At 41.8% G+C, this 20,996-nt stretch overlaps 1 pseudogene; it reads left to right on the plus strand.

The window, feature by feature from the left end:
- The first annotated feature begins 250 nt into the window (after nucleotides 1-250).
- LOC139047554 (uncharacterized) lies at nucleotides 251-16,633 on the plus strand (annotated as a pseudogene).
- Nucleotides 16,634-20,996: the final 4,363 nt, after the last annotated feature.

The following is a 20,996-nucleotide window of genomic DNA, read 5'->3' on the forward strand; positions in this document are numbered from 1 at the left end:
TGTTCACTGTTCGATTAATGATTAGTTAATTATTCTATGTAGCAGCAGTTTTGCACACATTACGTGTGTTTTATCGCTCAGATTGAGCCGATGGCCGACGTTCCGTCGAAAAAGGCGCGCAAGACCTACTTGCACCATAGCAAGCAACTCGGCGTGCCGAAAACGACTTTTTACAGACGTTGGAAAGAAGGCGAGGAGAACGCGGATTGTTCCAGCGCACCGAGCAGCGCAGAGCCGTCTACGTGCGGGGATGACGCTTCGCCTTCCTGCACCGGCGACGATCTGTCCCGCGAACCCTCACCCGTCGGGTCTGAAGAAAGCTGCATGTTTCGCGAGGAAGCAGAAGACTGCGACGACTCAGTTGAGAGTGGATCGCCGCCGCCTCTTATCGAAGAGGAAATATTGGCCCCTACATTTGCTGCACTCAGCTCGGAAACGCTGCCAAACCTTGGTACGTCCAAGGCAGGAGCTGCTGCTATGGCCATGTCATATGCAGTTACGCATGGTTTGACGTGGACAGCGTTGGGCGATCTGGCTGCGCTGGTGAACAGCATCGCAGGAGCTGACGTGTTGCCACGCAACAAGTACGCATTTAGAAAGCTGTGGTCAACAAAGAAAAGCGGCTTAGTTACCTATTGGTACCTTTGTGATGTTTGTCAGGCTGTGTTGACAGTGGAAAACGGCAACGCACTATGCACTGTCTGTGGCACCAAAGAAAATGTCACCAATGTGCATGCAAAAGGGTCATTTTTTGTGACTTTGGACACAGCAAGTCAGCTTTGCCTTCTCATTGACAGGACAAAGGAAAGCCTGGAAGAAGGGTTGTTGAAGAGAAGCCAGCGATGTGATGCTGTCACTGACATAACAAGTGCTGCTTGCTTTCATGAGCTTAGCAAAGCTGAGAACTTGACTTATGATGACTTGACTCTGACCATCAACACAGATGGAAGTCCAGTTTTCAAGTCCTCCAAGACATCAGTGTGGCCTCTGCAAATTGTGGTGAATGAGCTACCACCTGCCAAACGACTTCAAAATCCTGTTCTGACAGCACTATGGTTTGGGAGAACCCACCCAAATATGCAGACATTTCTTGCAAAGTTTGTTGAGCAGGTAAAAAGTATGAAGCCCATATCATGGAAGACTGCATCATCTGTACACCAATCTAGAGTCTTTGTGCTGTGCTGTGCTGTGGATGCACCTGCACGTGCTGCCGTTCTGAACATGATTCAGTTCAACGGTCTGCATGGCTCCCCTCGGTGCCTCACGATGGCAACGCATAGAGAAGGTAAGAAATGTGCTGATATCTCCAAACAGTTTTTATAATTGCAGTATTATATAGCGTAATTATTGTAATTGAGTGGTGTCTCTTGTATGCACGGAACAGTCTTCTTATTTTAATATTTTCAGTCTAGAATACTGGTGTAGAAGATGTAGCTGCACACAAGAATGCCAACTATCAAGACAGATATTGCTCCTCATATCACCCAAAGACTTGGGAAGCAAGGGCAACTTTCAACACACAGCATGCTCTTTGTGGGATCTTGAGAATATTTGTGCAAGTAATTAAGTTCGAAAATATTCACTGGGAAGTCTGTTATGTGCAAAAACCTGGCTTAGCTTGACTGTGGATGAAGTGATAGACATGCTACGTTTCTTAAAACGTGTGGCAAAACATGCCACATGAGTGTGTATGCAGTAACACATGCAAGGCATTTGCCATTAAGGCAAAATACAGCAGTAGAGATACTGTGACTTTCCAGTTTTCTGTGCCATGTGTTACTTTCACTTACCACGTCTGTGAGGAAAATTTGGAAAGCCAGTGTCAAAAATAAACATACCTCGACAAAACTCATTTCTGTCGAGCTCACTGTAAATGTGCTCATAGGTTCATTAGCTAATTTTGTGCATATGAGGACAAGCATCTGTCGTCCCTGTTACCACATTTTGCAGTTTTTTTTATCCATGCAAGTAACAAGATCATACCAATCTAATTTTTAACACGAAAAGAAAAAAGACAACAGTACTGCTTTCTTTTTTCTTTTTACATTAAGTACATACTGTTATGAGCTTGTTAGAGGTGATGGTTTCTTGTTATGGTAGAAGCAAGTACTCTGTAGCCAACCGTCCTGAATTCAGCGAGACAGTCTCTATTTCTGAGTAAATGTCCGAAGTTGTGACTTGATCCAGTTTCGATAACCAAATGTCCCAACTTTGATTTTTTCTGCTTAATAATAGAATGGCGCTCCCCATCCATTCCAACTGTGTCCACTCATCGACAGTTGGCAACCCTATATGAACAAGTTTGCAACAAATAAATATGGACAGCTGCCAAGAGTCTTTGTGATAATGTTTGTGTTCACACACCTGCATTACATAAGCAGCTTACATAAGCCTTACGATGCTGCGGCTTCATGTAGCCGCTAAAGGCAAATCGCATTATGTTGTTGCTGAAAACAATTGCACTCTGGTGCATATTGAAGTACTGTGACTGTATTGGTGGCAAGCACACCAGCATGCTTTGCAAAGACTCGCAATCAGGTGTCACGTGGTTGGGGCTGCCGCCATAGCTGGCACAGTCGCCAATGTTACGATTGCAGAAAACAAGAAAACACGGGGTGGTGAAGAAAACCCACAGCAGCAGGCTCATAAAAATCAAGAAGTTGAAAAGCAATGAAGTGATTCTTTTTAACATTTTACCAAAAACAAATACTATTGTATGGTTGAAAATTAACAAATGTCATCATTCCCTACTGTCAAGTCACAGTCACTTAAATTAGTAGTAATGCCCTGCCCTCTCTAACTTCTGAACTCTACAGCATAACAGTTTTTGTCATAAACTGTGTGCATGTACGTACAAGTTTCTTTAAATTTGTAGTTTGCACCAGATAACGTAGCAATGTCAGGTACATTTTCATAATTGGAAAGTGTGGTGTCTCTCTGCAACTACATTTTGGATTGTGGATGCATAGCCTGCAGGCACAGTGTGGTTTTGTGGGCAAAACTTATTAATATTTTGGTTGTCACCATATATAGTTTATGTAGTGCACTGCCTTTGTAAAAGTGTACAAGCAAGCTTTCCATTTCATTATTTTCAGGTGGCATGCGCTACATTGACCAGCCGGCTGAGGAAAGGACACATAGTCAAGTAATCAGAGACATGCATATTGCATACATCACAGAAAACACAGTGAATGGTTTCAAGGGCCCATCGGCTTTAATGAGCCTTAAAGGTAAGCATGCAGCGGCATTCTTTTATGCTTTTATGTGGTGGTGTGTTAAACAACCAGCTGTAACAGTCTTAAGAAGGAAGTGAAACCAGCTTATGAAGCCTTAAAGAGCCCATAAACATCTAAAATTTTTTTACACTTTTCAAACAAACATGCTCGTCGCTTGGAGAATGCTGTGACCATAATCACCAGCGAATGCTGCAGCCCTATGTGCTGCAGGAAATGCCACTAATTCAAAAAACAATCCTGTACTGCTCCCTTGCCCTATCTGCTGCTGCCTTTGTGCATCACCACCACGCATCAACAGGGTGCTCCAGGTGGTGTCAGCAGGGCTAAAAACTCTTGATTGGTCAGTAGTTGAGGAACGACAGTGCCAACTTGGCAAGAGCTGACTGTGTATTCTGAGAATGGAGGGATGCTTGCCCACTGTGCTCAACCGAACCTTTTATGAAGCTTCTATACAGTAAGTTTCACGCTGATGATGATTAGGGGTGGACAATCGTGTACCCTTTTTTTCTGGCCTGCATGCGAGATGTAGCTTTCACTAGACTGCGTAGTGTTGGTGAGTATGTGACAAGGAGTAGATAGTGCAAATGGGGAGAGTAGCAAAAGAGCGCGAGAAACAGTAGCAGTTGCATTTTCATTGTTCAAACGCCTGTATCTTTGGTATTACTGCACCACTTTAAAAATATTCTTGCCGCCACGTGTTCATATTCCAGCAACAGTGGAGATCAATTGCAACAAATGATTGAGGACTTTAACTGAGCAAGTGCAAGAGTGTGGTTAAAGTTTTGTATGCAGAAGAAAAATGCAGTGTTTAATAGCCTGGCAAGAAAACAAGAATTCATGATCGCTCGTCAGCCTCTAAAGTTTGTACGGGAGTACGTTTACCTAGGTCAATTACTCACAGGAGACTCTTACCATGAGAACGAAGCTTACAGAAGAATAAAAATGGGTCAGAGTGCTTACGACAGGCATTACCAAATCCTGACTAGGAGCTTAACACTGTTGTTGAAAAGAAAAGGGTACAATCATAGCATTTTACCGGTGCTAACATATGGGGCAGAAACTTGTAGGTGGACCAAGAAGCTCGAGAACAAGTTACCGTCTGCACAAAGAGCAATGGAACAATAAATGTTGGGCGAAATGTTAAGAGACAGGGAGAGAGCGGTGTGGATCAGAGAGCAAAGGGGGTTTCTGATATCATAGCTAACATTAAGAGAAAAAGATGGAGTTGGGCAGACCAAGTAATGCGTAGTGTAGATCACCAGTGAACACTAGAGTTACAGAATGGGTGCTAAGGGAAGGGAAGCGCTGTCGAGGATGGCAGAAAATAAGGTGATATGATGAAATTAAAAAATTCGCAGGTGCAAGTTTGAATCAGCTAGCGCGAGACAGGGGTAATTGGAGATCCTTCGTCTTGCAGTGGACAAAAAAATAGGCTGATGATGTTCATAATGGACTAGTGCTCATCAGCCACTATGTAACTCAATTTTCGAGCTCATGGTTGTTTAGGAGCTCTTTAAGCAGGTAGCTCTTCCCTGCTCCATATTTATCATAGTGCAGGCGGCAGGGAGGTAGTACTCTGTATATAGTAACACCTGATATCAGGCTGAGGCCTATGGTGCAGGGCACTAGCCTGGTTCCTTTCTGGTAGGAGCATTATCGTCGGGTGACTTCAATCAGTAAGTGTGTGTGTTTTGAATGTAATTTTTCAGGTTTCAACCTTGTCAAGGGAGTCAGCGTCGAATACATGCACTGTGTTCTGCTAGGAGTCACAAGGCAGATAAGCGAGGCCTTGTTCAGTACAACTAACTGTTCTGAACGGTATTACGTCGGTATGTATATTTCAAACTTTGTTTCATGCTTCTTATACTTGCAATATTCAAGCAAGGCTTCAGCTGTAGCAAACACTTACAGAAGTAGCTTCTGTGAGACGAGGAGTTTGATAGAGGACATGTTGAATGATTAAACAAACCAAAGCAGTATGCAGCAGGTTTAATCAACCAACTATATAAATGAGATGTATGAATGGTGAACAGAGAAGCAACGTTATTAAGACAGGCAGAAAACAAATGAGTACGATGATAGAAAAGTGAATAAAAGATTGTATTTTGCGAAAAGAGTGCCATTTGTAAACAAATGTGTTCTGTGGCATTCTTAAGTGATAATGTAGCATAGAATGATTAATGACAATGAGCAGTTACTTCTGCAGTAATATAGCTTGTGCTTTTACATATTATGGTTTTTAATACTGAATTACGTAACTGCAGCATACAAATTGTTCTTATCCAGTAGGGAAGTTTCTAGGGACTGTTATGGGGGTAGGGGGGGGGGGGCGTCATGTTCAAGTGTACACAGATTCTGAAGATTGTAGATGTGCTGATTTCAGTGACTTTGCTCTGTATACTTTTCATCTATCTCTATTCATCTTGCTTGAATGGCTTGATGATGCCACTTAAGTGTGTATATTAATTGCTTCTTGCATAGCAGCATCTGCAACAACTGCAATGTAGCAGTGCAGATATGCAACAATAGCATATTGTAATGCTTATTTATCATTTTTGCAAGCAAAAACAAAACAAAGAAAAAACAGAACATAGAAGGCTATAACACAGACATTTGCTCAAATCTTCAGCAAGCACATGGCTAAGAACTAGGACCAAGCATCAGCTGTTATTTGCACATTTCTGCAAGTGTGTGCTTTGGAGGGAAGGACAAGACCTGTTGAAGGATATGGACAGAGGGTAGGGAGTGATAAATAAAGCAACAGAGGCTGAAAGTAGTTACTGGTGGCTGATGGACTATCCTGTGTTAGTTGTAAGGAACAATTACGAGACTAGGTTTTGTAGAAACTAATTTGGTACAGCAGCGTCTTGTGCAGCAAGAAAGGTATAACCGTTACATCTTCCTGCTGTACTGTGGCTTGCCTGTGCCTCAAACACTACGATGGATCAGTTGCGAACTATTTGTGCAGGAAGTACAGGCTGGGAGCTATCCCCCATAAAGGCACGCAAGCGCCATAGCTGATCTTTACGAGAGACTTCCGACATGTCAGCAATTACAAAAAGTGTTAATTGTGTGCCATAAGCAAGAGATAATTCAACACACATGTTAAATTGGACTAGAAGTAGAGAACGCTTGCAAAGCTATGTTATACAGTGCCTGGTAGGTTACAAGACAGAAATGCCCTACTAACACAGTGGCTATGACACTCAGCTGCTCAACAGGCAGTCATAGGTTCAATCGTAGCCATGGTAACCATGTTTCAATGGTGCTGTGCTTTGGAAAAGCCAAAGTACATGCTACAGAACCTCAGGTAGTCTAAATTCTGAGCTCTCCACAACACTAACCCTCGCAGCACGTGTGCAGCTTTATGATGTTAACCACACGATCTTACGCTGAATGTAAACACAAGTGTGGAATAGGTTTTGAGGATGAAGGCTGTAGCTTTTGTGGAGAGTAATCTTTAATGGTATAGACTGATGGGTTAGTTGGTATCGCATCGTGTACAGTCTAGTGGAAAGGGGGCACACACTGTACCATATTCCAGTCTTTTCTCTCGCCATGTGTTTGCACTACAGCGTACATGTTGAATCTATAATTGCTTGTACCTCTCTTGGTGCTGTGTGTTGTTACAAAATTTGTGAGGTTGCTTTAAAAGGTGTGACCACCGTATAAATCACTTGGTTATGACAAAAATAATTTCAGTGACCCTTTTAACTATTGCTGTATTATGGCACATATTAGAAGAATAGTATTAGGTGAGTAGCATGTGTGAAGTGACTGGAAAAGCCCACGGAGAATAGCACGAGGTTGTTTATTAATTTTTGGCATCATCACAGTACACTGTATGCAATCTGCATGCTTATTTAAAATATGTAAAAAAAATGTGATGAGGTGGCTGTAAAACATATGAGGAGGAAGCATTGCTATGCTCTTAGTGCTTCATGCCACGTTAAGTGCGTACAGATTATTTTAAATGTATTGATAAGGAAGTGCTGCCTGATACGCTGCAAAGTTTCGTGTAGTTGACGCACCAAATACAACAATGAAGAGCTCTGCTCACCAGTGCATACACCTTCACAAATCACACCAAAACCAATGTAATTGAGTCTAGATATGACTGGAAGTAATTCTTTTTTGCCATTTTCAGTAACTTGCATGCTTTAAGCATATGTTACTCTGACTGACGTGCCATGGATAAGGTGATTTCATTCTTCGGGTTTAATTTTACTGTATTGGAGAGACATCTTGGTCACTTAAAATGCTCTGTATAATTAATCATTGTGCCGTTTTTATGTTTGCAGGCAGCCCATCATCTGTGAGAGAAGTTCATAACCGCTTGTTAAGCATTCAACCTCCTCACTGCATCACACGTCTACCCCGTCGCATCGATGACAGGGCTCATTGGAAGGCTTCAGAATGGAAGCACTGGCTTCTTTTCTACGCCCTGCCATGCCTTGATGCCTGATCCCCCATGAGTACTGGCGTCACCTCGTAAAGCTGTCGGAGGCAGTACATATTCTGCTTAGAGAAGAGATATCTACTCAGCAGATAGACCATGCAGGTAAAGTACTGCACAAATGTAGGTTAAGTATCCACGTCATAGCTCACCATAATTGCTTGTAATCTTTGTTCAGAAATTATGTGTTGGGAGTGGCACAGTAAGTATTGGTTGTTTGTTGATTTATCAGTCATATTCAATAGCTAATAACTAGAAATTGCAGAAGTACTCAGGTTAAACAGAAAACAAGGCTCACCTCCGTATACATCTGTTCTTTTCACTCGTACTGCAAATCCTGTTGAAATGTACTTAAAATGTGGAATTTTGGCAACAAGTACATATACGTGTGAATCTGTTACCCAAGATAACATTATAGACAAAAATCTGAAGTTCACTCTTGAAAGCAACTGGCTTCGCTCACCTTTGTTTTGGGTATTATTTATTGCACTCTAAAATGTATGTTCTACACCTCCACACTGCAATTTGTAAAATCATGTAAGCCCCCTCTCCTAAATTTTATTATTGTGGAAAGCTAGTCTACTTCAACAGTTACTGATAAAGGATTTGTGACACAGTATGAGAAACATGGACTGAAAGGGGTGTGTATAGATGCAACTATGTGCACTTCAACACCAAGCTTTGTCCATGCACAGATTAGAGCTTATGTAATCATATGTGTCTGTATGTCTTTACTTTGCAATTACTTATGCATCTTTAGTAAATTGCATTATTTGGCCCACCAGATGTGAAAGTTTCTTGGTGTAAAACGGCTTATGTGCATTCAACTTGGGTGCATTAAGATTGAGTTTTGTCTTGGCAAAATTTTCAATAAGCAGGTTGTAATAATGAGTGATGAAACAAAAAATGTTAGGCATAACATTAAGAGACAGGAAGACAGTGTGTAGATTAAAGAGAAAGCAGGGGTAGCCAATATTTTAGTTTACATTAAGAGGAAAAAAATGGAGCTGGACAAACCATTCATGTAGGGCAGATAACTGGTGGTATAGTAGAGTCACAGAATGGATGCCAAGGAAATGGAAGCGCAATTGAGGACGGCGGAGTATTGCGTCTGGTATGATGACATCACAAAATTCACATGCACAACTTGGTAATTGGAGATTACTTGGGGGAGGCCTCCATCCTGCAGTAAACATAAAAACAGGTCGCTGCTGCTGCTGATAAGCAGGATTTAAAATGGTTCGAAAATGAAAATAGTGCACCAAAAAGTAAAAATAAATGTTCATGCTCTACGACCGTATTTATTGTGATGCCGTGCAATGCAGTAGGGGTGTATTGAGAGGTCCACAAGGTTGAATACCTGCCATGCTCTACCAGCTTTCTTTGGCTATTCTACCGACTTTGCGGTTTGTGTGTTTCTATCTGGATGTGTACATGGCCTTGACATATGCCTAAGAGTGAATAATATATAAAATTACACATCTGATGGATAGTTTAAACCTAGTTCCCCCAACACAGAAGCCTGATGCTCTAACCTTTAAGCCTTGGATGCATACCTGAAAAGACATAACAAAACACCCTTAAGAATTTCCCTTGTGTAAACCAGATAGAACTTATGGGACACATTCTTTACCAAAATTAGCTGCACTTATCACATAGTGGTGCATTTCTACAAGGTCAAGCATGTTTCATCTTGCAATTTAACATGTTTTAATGCCGTATAAAACTTCTGCTTGCTCTGCAAGGTCGGCCATGGTGGCTGAGGGATGCATTCATCACTAAAATCTGCAGTGTGTCTCATCATCATAATATGGCATTTTCCCTTGCTGGCTCTTGAAAGCTTCGCTTCCGAATTTTCTTAGTGTGTGGAGTGTGCATATATGTTTTTCCTTGCATGTGTTTCTTCTAGCTGAGCTGGAAGGAAAATGTGCCTTCCCCCTGGAGGTCATAAAAAGAAAGTGTTGCCTGCATAACTGTAAAGGGGTAATAGCATGAGGGAAAGATCAAAAACATTCTCAAGGGGGCACAACTTGTAATCACAGTTTTATATGGACATGCTCCTAGAGGACAGAGGCTTCTATTCTGGAAGCCACAAGACTTCCCGACATCTATTTTGCCAGCTATAGAAAATTCTTGTTGCATGCAAAGATTTTCACCATTTTGTGAGCCAAGCACATATATTAGAAAGATTGCAACACTCTTGTGTGCACTCACATTTAATTTAACTGGTGTCAGTGCACTTAAAGGTCTGTGGTGTCAGTTTTTGCTCTAGATTTCATTGAAACGTAGCTCTAGGGGATTATTAGGTTGGGCATCTCAAACATTCTTTTATTCTTGCCATGTTCTTGTGCTTTTTTTTTGCTCTAAAGGATGATGCTAATTTTTCCTGTTTGTGCCACATGTTTGTCCATGTTTTGTTGTGGGCCATGCTGATACCTAAAACTAACAAGCACTCGTACTTTTTCTGCAATTATGCATCATTATGCAGTTTCTCTGGAGCCCCTCTCCACACAACTTCTAGAAAATGTAAAAGGCATAATTTAGCATTTTGGTAGTAGTGATAAACAGACACTAAAGATAAAATATATAAATTATGGCATTTAACGTGCCAAAATCATGATCTGATTACAAGGCATGCCGTAATGAGGCACTCGAATAAATTCGACCACCTGGTGTTCTTTAATGTGCACCTAAATGTATGTGCATGGGTGTTCTTGTATTGAAATGCGGCAGCCGTGGCTGGGATTCGATCCCTTGATTTGATTCTTAGCAACCTGACACCATAGCCACTAAGCAACCACGGGGGTAGCGGACACTAAAGAGGAAAGTTAAGCTGTGTTAGCAAATAACCCTTATTTGTATAACACGAAAAGCCATTCTTACCATAGGAGGAAACTTGGTAATCTAGCATGATGCAAAAGGAAAGACATGGCAACGCCACCGTAAGTTCTCACTTCAGCTTGCCGTGATGTCAGTGATTTTCAGTGTCTGTTCAGGCCTAGTTTATTGGGCTACATTGTATTGAAACAGAGGCAAAGACTGAAATTTGCAAGTTTCAAGAACTTTTAGTGTGATACAATGGACAGTAGAAAACACTTTGAGATCTGTTACATCACACTGATGTTCTGGTGCTTGGGGTTCAATGTGAAGTTTAAAAAAAAAGGTTTGGCCTTATTTTCCTTGTTTAATCAAATTTTAGTGTGCAATTAACGAAAATAGTTTGAAAGCGTGCCTTGTCGGTCTACACGGATTTAGTGTTCATCTTTAGTGTCCATTTAACATCATCAGATTTTGTATATCAACCATGTAGCCGCATCTGATGCAATGTTAAAATGTTGAAGCAATGTGCTAGAAGAGAGTAAGGAAAGTGAAAGTTGTGCCAGAGAAAGAGCATGATGATTACGCACTACTAAACCATTTGTCATAAGTAGCGTATATTAATGAATGCTTCATTTTGGCAGGCCATGTGGTCCTTAGGATGCCTCAAAGTAGGTCTCTGCACAACAGTGACTGTGTCAGCACAAATATAGATACACAAGTGCAATCCTCGCACAACACCTGGCACGCTAACACAGCAGCAGGTAACCGTTTCATCTGCTCGTGATGTCGCGTTGCAGCCAGTGCCAACTTAAGTGATGTTTCGCTGCCACAGGCGCTGCTTTTTTCGATCATTGGGCCATTTGATGCTTTCACATCAAAAATGTTTTATTTTAAATGCTCGCTAAGGTGCTGCCTTTTGGAGATGCTTGTAATTCCACTCAAAATATAAGCTCAACTGCAGCAAATGTGATTAGACCCTCAAGCTTTCTATACATTACAAAAATTCACTTTTCTGATTGCTCCATTTTATTGTTTTCGGAGCGCCTTCTGTCAATGTTTGCAGCACGCTGTGAGGCACTGTATGGTGTGACAGCAGCGACGTTTAATGTGCACCAGCTCTACCACCTTGCAGAGAGTGTTCGACATTTGGGGCCATTGTGGGGCCATTCTGCCTTTTCATTTGAGAGTGGGAATGGGCATCTTGTAAAGTCGGTGACCGCTGCTCATGGCCTGCCCCATCAGATTGTTGAGCGTGTGGTTATGGGGCAATATCTAGAGCACTTCATTGCCACTGCAAATATCTCGGAAGAGGACAGGGCAGTTTGTGATAGTTTCCTTGGACACCCACATATCCAGAATGCAGTTGAAGAAGGTGGTACAACGTTTCTTGGCTTGAACAAGCATGCTACACTCAGTGCTTCCGAAATGCAAGCACTCAATAATACTGGCTATGGTGGCAGTAGTATTGAGTGCTACGAGAGGCTTGTATTTAAGAAACAGATGTACCACAGCACACTGTACAAAAGGCCAACTAAAAGCGACAGCACATTTGTGCAAACATCAGAAGGCTTCTTCCGCATAGAGAAAATGGTTCGTGTGTTGTTGAGGGCAGGTCACACTTGCTTGCTGCTGTGCCGAGAAGTCCTTTTCCTGGATGACCAACGCTTTCCGCAGCACATCCGGCCATGTTTCCTGTCAGCAAAGGCTCCACCAAAAGTTCTCAGGCCATCAGACATTTTAAAAAAGTTGTGTGTACCTAGAATTCAGCAACACACGCAAAGCATTTTTGTGCCCTATGCCTAACATGATTGAGAGAGACTGAAGAATAGAGTGATGCGCCAGACATATTACTGTTTTCTAGATTATTGAACTGCATTCTGGAGACGTGTGTGCCACTTTATTTATTAATGGAATATAATGGGACATGAAAAAGAAAAAATGATTTCACTTTCATTAGTAAATTACCCTTATACGATACCAAAAATGCCACCCTTACTGCAAGAGGCTTGGCAAGTGGAAAAAGGCACAAAAAGGAAAAATGAGTAGCACTGCCGCCTTAAAGTTCTCACACCAGCTCAGTGTAATGTTATAGATTTGGATGGTGTCTGCTAGGGCCTAGTTAATTATTTATGGGTAAAAATTAACTACATTGTGTTCTAAAGGAGCCAGAATGAATATGGCAAGTTTCAGGAACTTTCACTGAGCCTACTTGGCCTAAATGTTAAAGAATGCCATGAACTTGAAAACAATGGAACTCTGAGCTTCATTTTTTGTTCTAGTCACCACAAAATTTAAGAAGAAAGAGGGCTAAAACATATTGCATTATTCGAAATTGTTCATGTTTATCTTTAGTGTCCCTTTAACACTCCAAGGTTATCGAATGCTCAGGTTGGCTATTTCTTCTCTGTTCTTTATCACCAAATGACTGAGCTCTCATGACGACTTTGGTTTTTGGTAGCGCTTGTCATGGTCAAAGCTTATGGACACCTGTATCGCTCCTGTAGCGGTGAAATAAGTCACAGCAAACAATGCAAGTGCTGTTACCTGTAATGTACCGCTGAGAATGTCTTCGACCGCCACGAGCCGGTAATTTATGTGCCTGTCATTGTTGCTCTTCACATCATAGTAATCATCAGCTTGAGCAGTGGCCAGACTCCCAATGCCAAAGCAAAGTTCAGCTCATGCGTAGTCAGCAAGTCGGAGCCCCTGCTTTTCCATGAGGCTGGCTGTAGAGTCATGTGGTAGCAGTAGGAAGTCCTTGCAGAGCGCACAAATTTAGAGTGCTTTGAAATGCACTCTGGCATCGTACATGTTATGCAGCCACAATTTTACTTACTGACACTCTCTTGGCGATTAGCTTGTAGCTGCCTAAATAGTAAATAGTGAAACTTTGCTTTCCCTTTTAGTAAAGTTGGCAGAACAGTTCAGCATGAAGGTCCTTCTGCTGCAATTGCCGAACAGAACAAAAGGGCCATTTACTTTGCCCTTCTGCCTAAGCTTATGCTGTTTGAAGCAACATGTGGTTTGCTCCCTCATGTTTCTGCCACTTGCAACAGTTATTGCATGGTTGACTTGGGAGGTACAACAACATTATCTGAAGGAAGTCGCAGCAGTTGCTTGTTCTAGTCACAGATGCCTGTGATACGTTAGGCTGAGTACTTGGAGCCCTCGAGCCACTTTTCCTGCAGTCCCACTGCTTTATTCTTGAGCACTTGTGGCAGTGCTCGTTACTCTGTAGTACTTACTTTTTCTTATTCAACGGTAACAGGTGTCTCATAGTTAAGAGCAAGAGCCCTCGCTGCCGTGCGACAGGTGCATGGGATTTCATGGTTCACTACTCTTTAACACTGATGCAGTACTTTAGCACTTCTTGCATAAAATTCTCCGAAACCGCGATGCTTCTGTTGGACATCTGTGCTTGGTGCTTAGTGGTGTGCTAGTTGGACTTTCCCTGGTTTCTAGCATTGCCTGCAAAATTTCAAGAACTCGAGAAGGTAATCTGCATATACAGATGTGGTTATCTTTCTGAAGTACTGAAGGCAGAGCTTGCTTGATATCTTCTTGTGAAGCAGTAGTAGCGTGTCGTAAGTGCTTGGCAACACTCTCATTGGTTCTAGACTTCAGGCTCCCGCTTTGCTTATTGTAAAGCGTCCTTTCTCTCTTGATGCTACAGAAGCTGTGCATTGGGTGCATGCCAAGCAAGCACAATGCGTGCCTTTCAATTATTACATCTTTACTGAATTTCTCAGTGACAGTCTGCACCCCGATGCTTTAGCTTGTTGCTAAAAAACAGCCCTTTGATGGCAGCGCAGCTCTATTTGTGAAGCAGCTCATCAGGTGTTAGAATTCGGATGCTGAAAATAGGACACTGGTGTGAACATTCAGTTCAAGCCAGTTCCATAACATTGCCACGAGCGGTCTCCATCGAATTCAGCATTTTGTAGCTTTTGGTAGTTTGATAGCTAGAGGTGGTCGTTGAACTGTTATGATCAATGGAGTAGTAAGAAGCTGTCTGTCATGGTCGGTAATATTTCCGGTCACTGATGATGTTCCTGTTTTTTTTAATGCTAGATGGTTAGTTTTGAAGTTCATGTAATTCTTGATTTTGTGTTGCAGATCCTTTCATTATATGTCACGCAAGAAGCTTGCACAGCTTTGAGCTCTTGAATGTATATTTTATTTTTGACTGTGATTAACAGTCTCGGGCTTTTCTGATTTCTTGAAGCATGTAAATGTTCAAGCTGAAAAGGACTGGCAGTTTTTTGAAGCAGCTTAGCGACTTAGGTGATGATCCTGCTGATAGCTTGGCGCTGGTCAGCCTGTTTCTTGTAGAGTACTTTCGTGGCTTTGAGTGTCAGCGGCTGAAGTGTCTTGAGTTTCGGCACAAAGGATTGTATGAACACTAGCGCATAGTTAGGAACTAATGAGTAGGCGTGTCACATGGAAGACCATTTCTCTTTGTGTGAAAACTTAATGAGGCAGTGAGATCCGCATGCACATGCGTTACAGAAAAAATTATGCACACTCAGTGTCATGTTGCCAATGGTGAAATAATTTGCAAGCCTCACTTTGAACAGAGGTACGACAGTTGCATTTATTTTGTGCCATGTTCAGTCCTAGTCCGCCAGTCCGGGTGACCCGCTTCACACATACTTTGCTGTCAGTCGCCACCACGGGTTGGTGGCGCTCTACTTGAAAAGAATGCTCAACTATACTCCATCTCAGTAATTCCTTGCAGCACTGGGGAAGCTGCAGGGCTCCTCAGCCAATAAGAAGGCTGAACGCCCTTCACGCCCTTAGCCAGTTTTAGTAAGATCGAATGCCCTGATAAATGTTCACACATGTCGTACCATCTGCTCGGCATCTAGTTGGCGTTTACTAGCCACCGTCAACATGTACGTACCATACTAGAGCGGAGTAGTAAATTATTGATGCAGTTAACAATTAAGCCTTCGTAGCATTCTGCATCGTCAACGCATCACCAACTCTAATCCTGTGGCAGCACCTGCTAAATTGAAATCGAACCACGTTTACTGCAATTTCACTGCCTCTGTAGTCCTAGCAGCATCAAAACAAACAGCTGATCTCAATAGTAATGACCAAATATACCTAATGCTTTGTCCTCAGCGTGAAATGAGACCAAGTGATGGTAGATTTTATCATTTATTTGTTGCAGTCAGGGTGGGGAGCCAGTAACGAGCTCGAATTAGGATCAAAGTGGGCAGTCTGGTTTGCATGGGGTGCTGCCATGTTGCTGTGTAATCGAGGTTAGGGTGGCTATTAATGTTACCAGCAATAGCTGGCACAGTAATTCGACGTGCACGTGCAAAGAGTCTAATATCTTGTATATCGCTGCAATGTATCGTGTCAAGCACAAATAAATCTAATCACGCCGGTTATCAGACAGTTAAGCCTGCGCAAAGATATTGCCTGTATACACTTCTTATCTGCTACAGTGCTGCAAACCACTTACGAGATGTAGTGTCATGCACACAAGCACTCAGTGGACTCTGCTTTAAACTTCATTTGTTACGTAAAGTGAACACGCTGCTAGCAGTGAATGCACTGCCTAGTACCACCACTACTAATATAAACGAGGGGGACAACACAGTGATGCAAAGTTGGCTTCTTCTAGGTGCACTTTCTCCAACCTTTCACTTGGCACGTCATACAACGGGTCACTGAAAGCCTCTGATGGCTCACAGGCTACACAACATGGTACACTTATGTGCGCTGTCAACCAGGATGTCATAACTATTTGTTGTCTGGGGCAAAGCTGTGCATGACTGATGAGACTCGTAGAGCTCGGACAATTTTTTTTCAGTCATGTGCAGGGTAGTTTGCAGCATTATTCTTGAATTTAATGGAAAAATTTTACATTAGGTTTGTGTGTGAGCATGGACCAGTAGTGCTTTGTTGCTGGTCTGCAGCCAATATACGTTACAGTGAAAAAATCGTGGTAAAGGGGAAAAGGTTGTTTTTATAAACATGTTATAAGTTAATTTCTATGTAGCCTGTACATTGTCTGCATGTTCAGGTTTTGCTTGTAGTACAGGCCCTAGTTTCCTATATACTTTCATGCCAGCCCATCCATGCCAAGAATACAGGGTGCCTGCCCAGAATAGAAGAGACGACATTATAAAGTGGCATGTGCTGTAGCTGGCCCTTTTATCTGCACAGATTCTATTGCTTTATAAATCTAAGTGCCAGTAACATTTTCACTGGCACAAACAGTCTGCCAAAAATTGTGTCAGCAGTAAATAATATGCATACAAAAAATAAACAAGCATAAGAAACTTTTCGTTTATTCTAAGGTGCTTCCGTGCACTTTCGTTCTATATTGAAGAGGTATTGCATGCTAGCCTTGTGACAAAGTAATATGGAACTTGAAAAGTGCAGCACAAATACATTTATTTCCATCATTAGCAGCTAAATATTGTGGACCATCCGTAGCAGTGGCTTCACTGCAAAAATTTTGGCATCAATTGTCAGCCTTGGTCATAACCTTAAAGGCAAATTTAGTGAACAGAGAGCGAAAAAACTTGGCAATGCTTCTACCAGCTTCTCATGATAATCAACCATTGAATACTTCACACTGTTGCAGCACTTCAGCACCATCTACGCCAAAGTAATGCTCTTAAAGTCGCTATCTCGCATTTATAATCAAAATGATGCTGATCGAGCTTCCAAGAATTGCATGCTCTTTGAGCCTTCAGGATGCAGTATACAGTGGACAATGCATACATTACATAGCAGTTGAAATACAGCCACATCATAATCTATTGGCTGTCAGTGACGATGCACAAAACAAGCTAACCGAATTAGTAACACGTGGTGCATGAAGCTCTCGACCAGTGCAGTTGTCTGTGAAAAGCAAGCTACTGGATTTCTAAAACGTTCTTAAAGTTTTAGTACTAAGCACAACAACAAATATGTGAGGACAGGCTCATCTGTACTTTTCCCAGGAAGCGTATGTCCATAGCCAGTGTCACAGATGAAAGTGTCTTTCGGCTCTGCATGCAGCAGCTGGTGCTTTATACTTGGCCACTGCTTCGTCCAGGCAAGCACATTTTGTCATGCTTTAGAACAGTTGCAGACACGCACACATAACTTTTCATCTTTTCTGCAAGCCGGCCACTGCTTGTGTGTGGCTTAGGTATTCTGGGCAGGCAATGCCCCTACGGGCTCCATGGGTGAAATATGAGGAAGCCAATCCGGGAGGTAGAATGGCACGGTGCTTCCGAAGGGATCACGATGGCATAGAAAGTATGTAAGGGGCTAAGCACAGGCTCACTTGTGGTTGTACTTGTTGTGTATTATAATAATGCCTCACCATTAGCAATGTATAAGGCTGTTATATTGTACCACTGTGCAAGAAATATTCTGAAAGGTTCTTTTACATGTATATATCTAGTCACTGTATAATGTAATACAGTAGCTTTTATTTTTACCCGAGGAAGATGATGTGTCACTCCACTTGCCTCTGACATATTTGTTAGTTTTTTCCACTCAATTATTTATTTCTCATGAATACAAATGTTACCAACGGACCCTGTATCCTATATGGCAAATTACTGCAGCATATATGCATAATAAACTGTGTTCTACCCTTTCTGTAGTATTTTCTATGCACTGTGTCTGTTACAAAACTCCAGCCTACCCTGGCTGACAGGTTTCCATCGCATTGATCACTTCATGCTAGTGGTCCTAAATACCAAGCTGCTGCAACAAGTCTTGCATTACTCGTAACGTAACAGGAAACTTGCAAAACAGACATGAATACAGAGAAAAATGTAGCAAACTGTCTGCACTATAGCTGATTAACAATCTTCCGCAGGTGAATGGCTAGAACTTTTACATTACAGGTCCAGATCAACCACAAGCATAACCGAAGTAGTCTACAGCTGATATTTTGTCAGTAGCAAGTTAGAACAACTGATTCTTTGACAGTAATCGAAAGTTCATGTATACTGGAAGCCCGCTGTATCTATATCTCTTGAAAGCTTGTGCACTATACATGGTGCTGTGTCTACCCGCTGTGCTGACTTGGGACTCGAGGCATTAGGTTTATATAAAAGCGTTAGCTCACAGCTTTGATTATTGGGTGTTGTGCACTGGCGCAAACTGCAAAAATACTCCGACCCTGATTTAGATGAACACCAAAGAGCTCCAGGCCGAGATTCCAACTGTGGCATCCTTCCTAGCCCACTGTGTACTTTTGGGGTACTCAGGCCGACATTTATGATTGTGGTTGGTGAAACTGAAGCAATGATTTGGAGTATGGGTGAAGGTGACAGTGGCTTTTGTTATATCGCCTATAGTGCTGCGCTTCCCTAATTAATCTGAAGTATGCATACCATTTTGTACATGCATATTATTTACATATACTGGTATCTCAGAAATGAGACATAGTAGGAGTGGGTACATATAAGAAGTGAAATGAAAAACCACTCAGTTACAAGAAAACACTTACTAAAAGAAAAATGTAGGTAATCAACAAATGGCTGAGCAAATAAAAATGAATGAAGTTCACAATTTTTTGAGCAAAGACCACCTCGGGTGAGTTTCCAAGCAATTAAAATAAACCATCTAAATTATTATATATTTCAGTACTATGGTGAAAAAGAAGAGTACCTTTAAACAACCAAATGAGCTTTCAGTGATGCAGTGTTAATACGTGACTGCAACACATCGTGTAGAAAAATCAACGAAAGAAACTGGTGTATCTATGAGATATAATGAATTAACTATCTTGTGGAGCCAAACAATATGTCACACAATCATTTGTCTAAAGCCTGCAGAGACAGCCTGTGCAATAAGTGAGGAAAACAACAATTTTAGACTCAAATATGAATTACTCTATAATTAAAGTCTAATGAAATAACTATCAGTGGACTCAAATATGGACGGCGTGAGGCACTGATATCCACCAGGCATTCATTACATCCACCACCTAGCCCATATACCACATCTTAGATATATGCCACTGCTGCAGAACATGGTCGAGCTTTTAGTCCTGTTCACATCAGCTGTGTTGACTTACCTCAAGGCCTATATTGACTGGAAGATTAGCTCATGCAGCTACGCTGCAGATGTAATACAGGATTTGCGAGGTCCGGCAATCCTCTGCTCAATCTTCCTAAGTGGCCCAGCCTCCTTTTCTTGACATACATGAACTTCATGAACTTAATTGACTTGTAATTGGTAATATCAGCGCATATGCTGCTGTAGAAGGTGACTAACTTATTTCAACAAGTTATGCGTTCTTTCACAGTTTAAATTTACATTAACCAATTGATACACTGCCTTAATCACAGCATGCAAGTTAGCAAGCTGAAAATAATGTAATTTGAATGCATTTATGCTCAATGTTTATTTTATCTATGCAGCAAGTTTTGCTTTATGGACATTTCTGCAATATTTACTGGTGTGTTTATGTACCCGACTTCTTTCCGTTGATTTCATAGGCATTGTTGTGATGACGTAAAAAGTAATAGGATGCATCAAGCACACTGTACACAATCCAAAGAATTAAACAATATGTGCGGACTCCTGTGTTTTAATGAGATTCGATTTAGTATTAACAAGTTATGAACCACATTGACAGGACCCTTAATATAAAACCACTTTATTTCAAAGTAATGACAGCACAGCTTGTAATACCAGCTAGCTCCTTTAAACAGTGTGGCATATGCAGTGCAGGTATGCAAATATGTTGCTGTGCATATGTTATGGAATAATAATGCAGTGGAAATCGTTAACCCAAAAATTAGAAAAAAAACTGATACAGATTTCTGTAAAGTCAGCAACACACAGGGCTTATTCACAACCTCTGTCGGCACAGCATTGCAAAACTGCTTTCAGCAGCTCGTTTATGGGAACGATCAAATGACTTCACGAGCAATTAATTATATTGATCCATTAGCTGGAGTACGTGATGTAGCTGTTTTCCCCGATATAGGACTGATGACCTAGTATCCTAAAAATTTCTGAATGCGACCGTGCTGCGCCGAGAAAGAAATCTGTCACAGATTAAGTTAACCATGAAGCTAGCTCGATCGATCAGCATGCAGTTTCACTTTGGTCTGCCGTAAATGTCAAGTTTTAACGTTCGCGTGGTTTGCACCCGCCGGCCGGCAGATCTCGGAATTACCAGCCCATAGTTAAATATGCGCTCGGGACTCTTGAATAAGTGGAAAGGAAACATACCGCTCCTAGTGATTATCGGATATCAATTCTTTACGGTAGCACGATCCGGCCGATGGCCGAGCGTAAGCTTTGTAATATATACACTTCTGCGAGCAAAACACTATGTCAGTGGCAGGCATAAGATCCACGAAGATTCACAATATCTGCTTTCGTGCACAGGCTACGCTATAGCCTCGAAAATGTCATTTCTGCGCATCGTACGAGCGTGTTTAGGGTGAGCGCGTACGCGCATCAAGTCGAGTTGGCGTGGTGATTACGGCAGCTCGATCAAAACG

This window comes from Dermacentor albipictus, chromosome 7 (assembly GCF_038994185.2).
Source record: "Dermacentor albipictus isolate Rhodes 1998 colony chromosome 7, USDA_Dalb.pri_finalv2, whole genome shotgun sequence".
In the NCBI taxonomy this organism is placed as follows: domain Eukaryota; kingdom Metazoa; phylum Arthropoda; class Arachnida; order Ixodida; family Ixodidae; genus Dermacentor; species Dermacentor albipictus.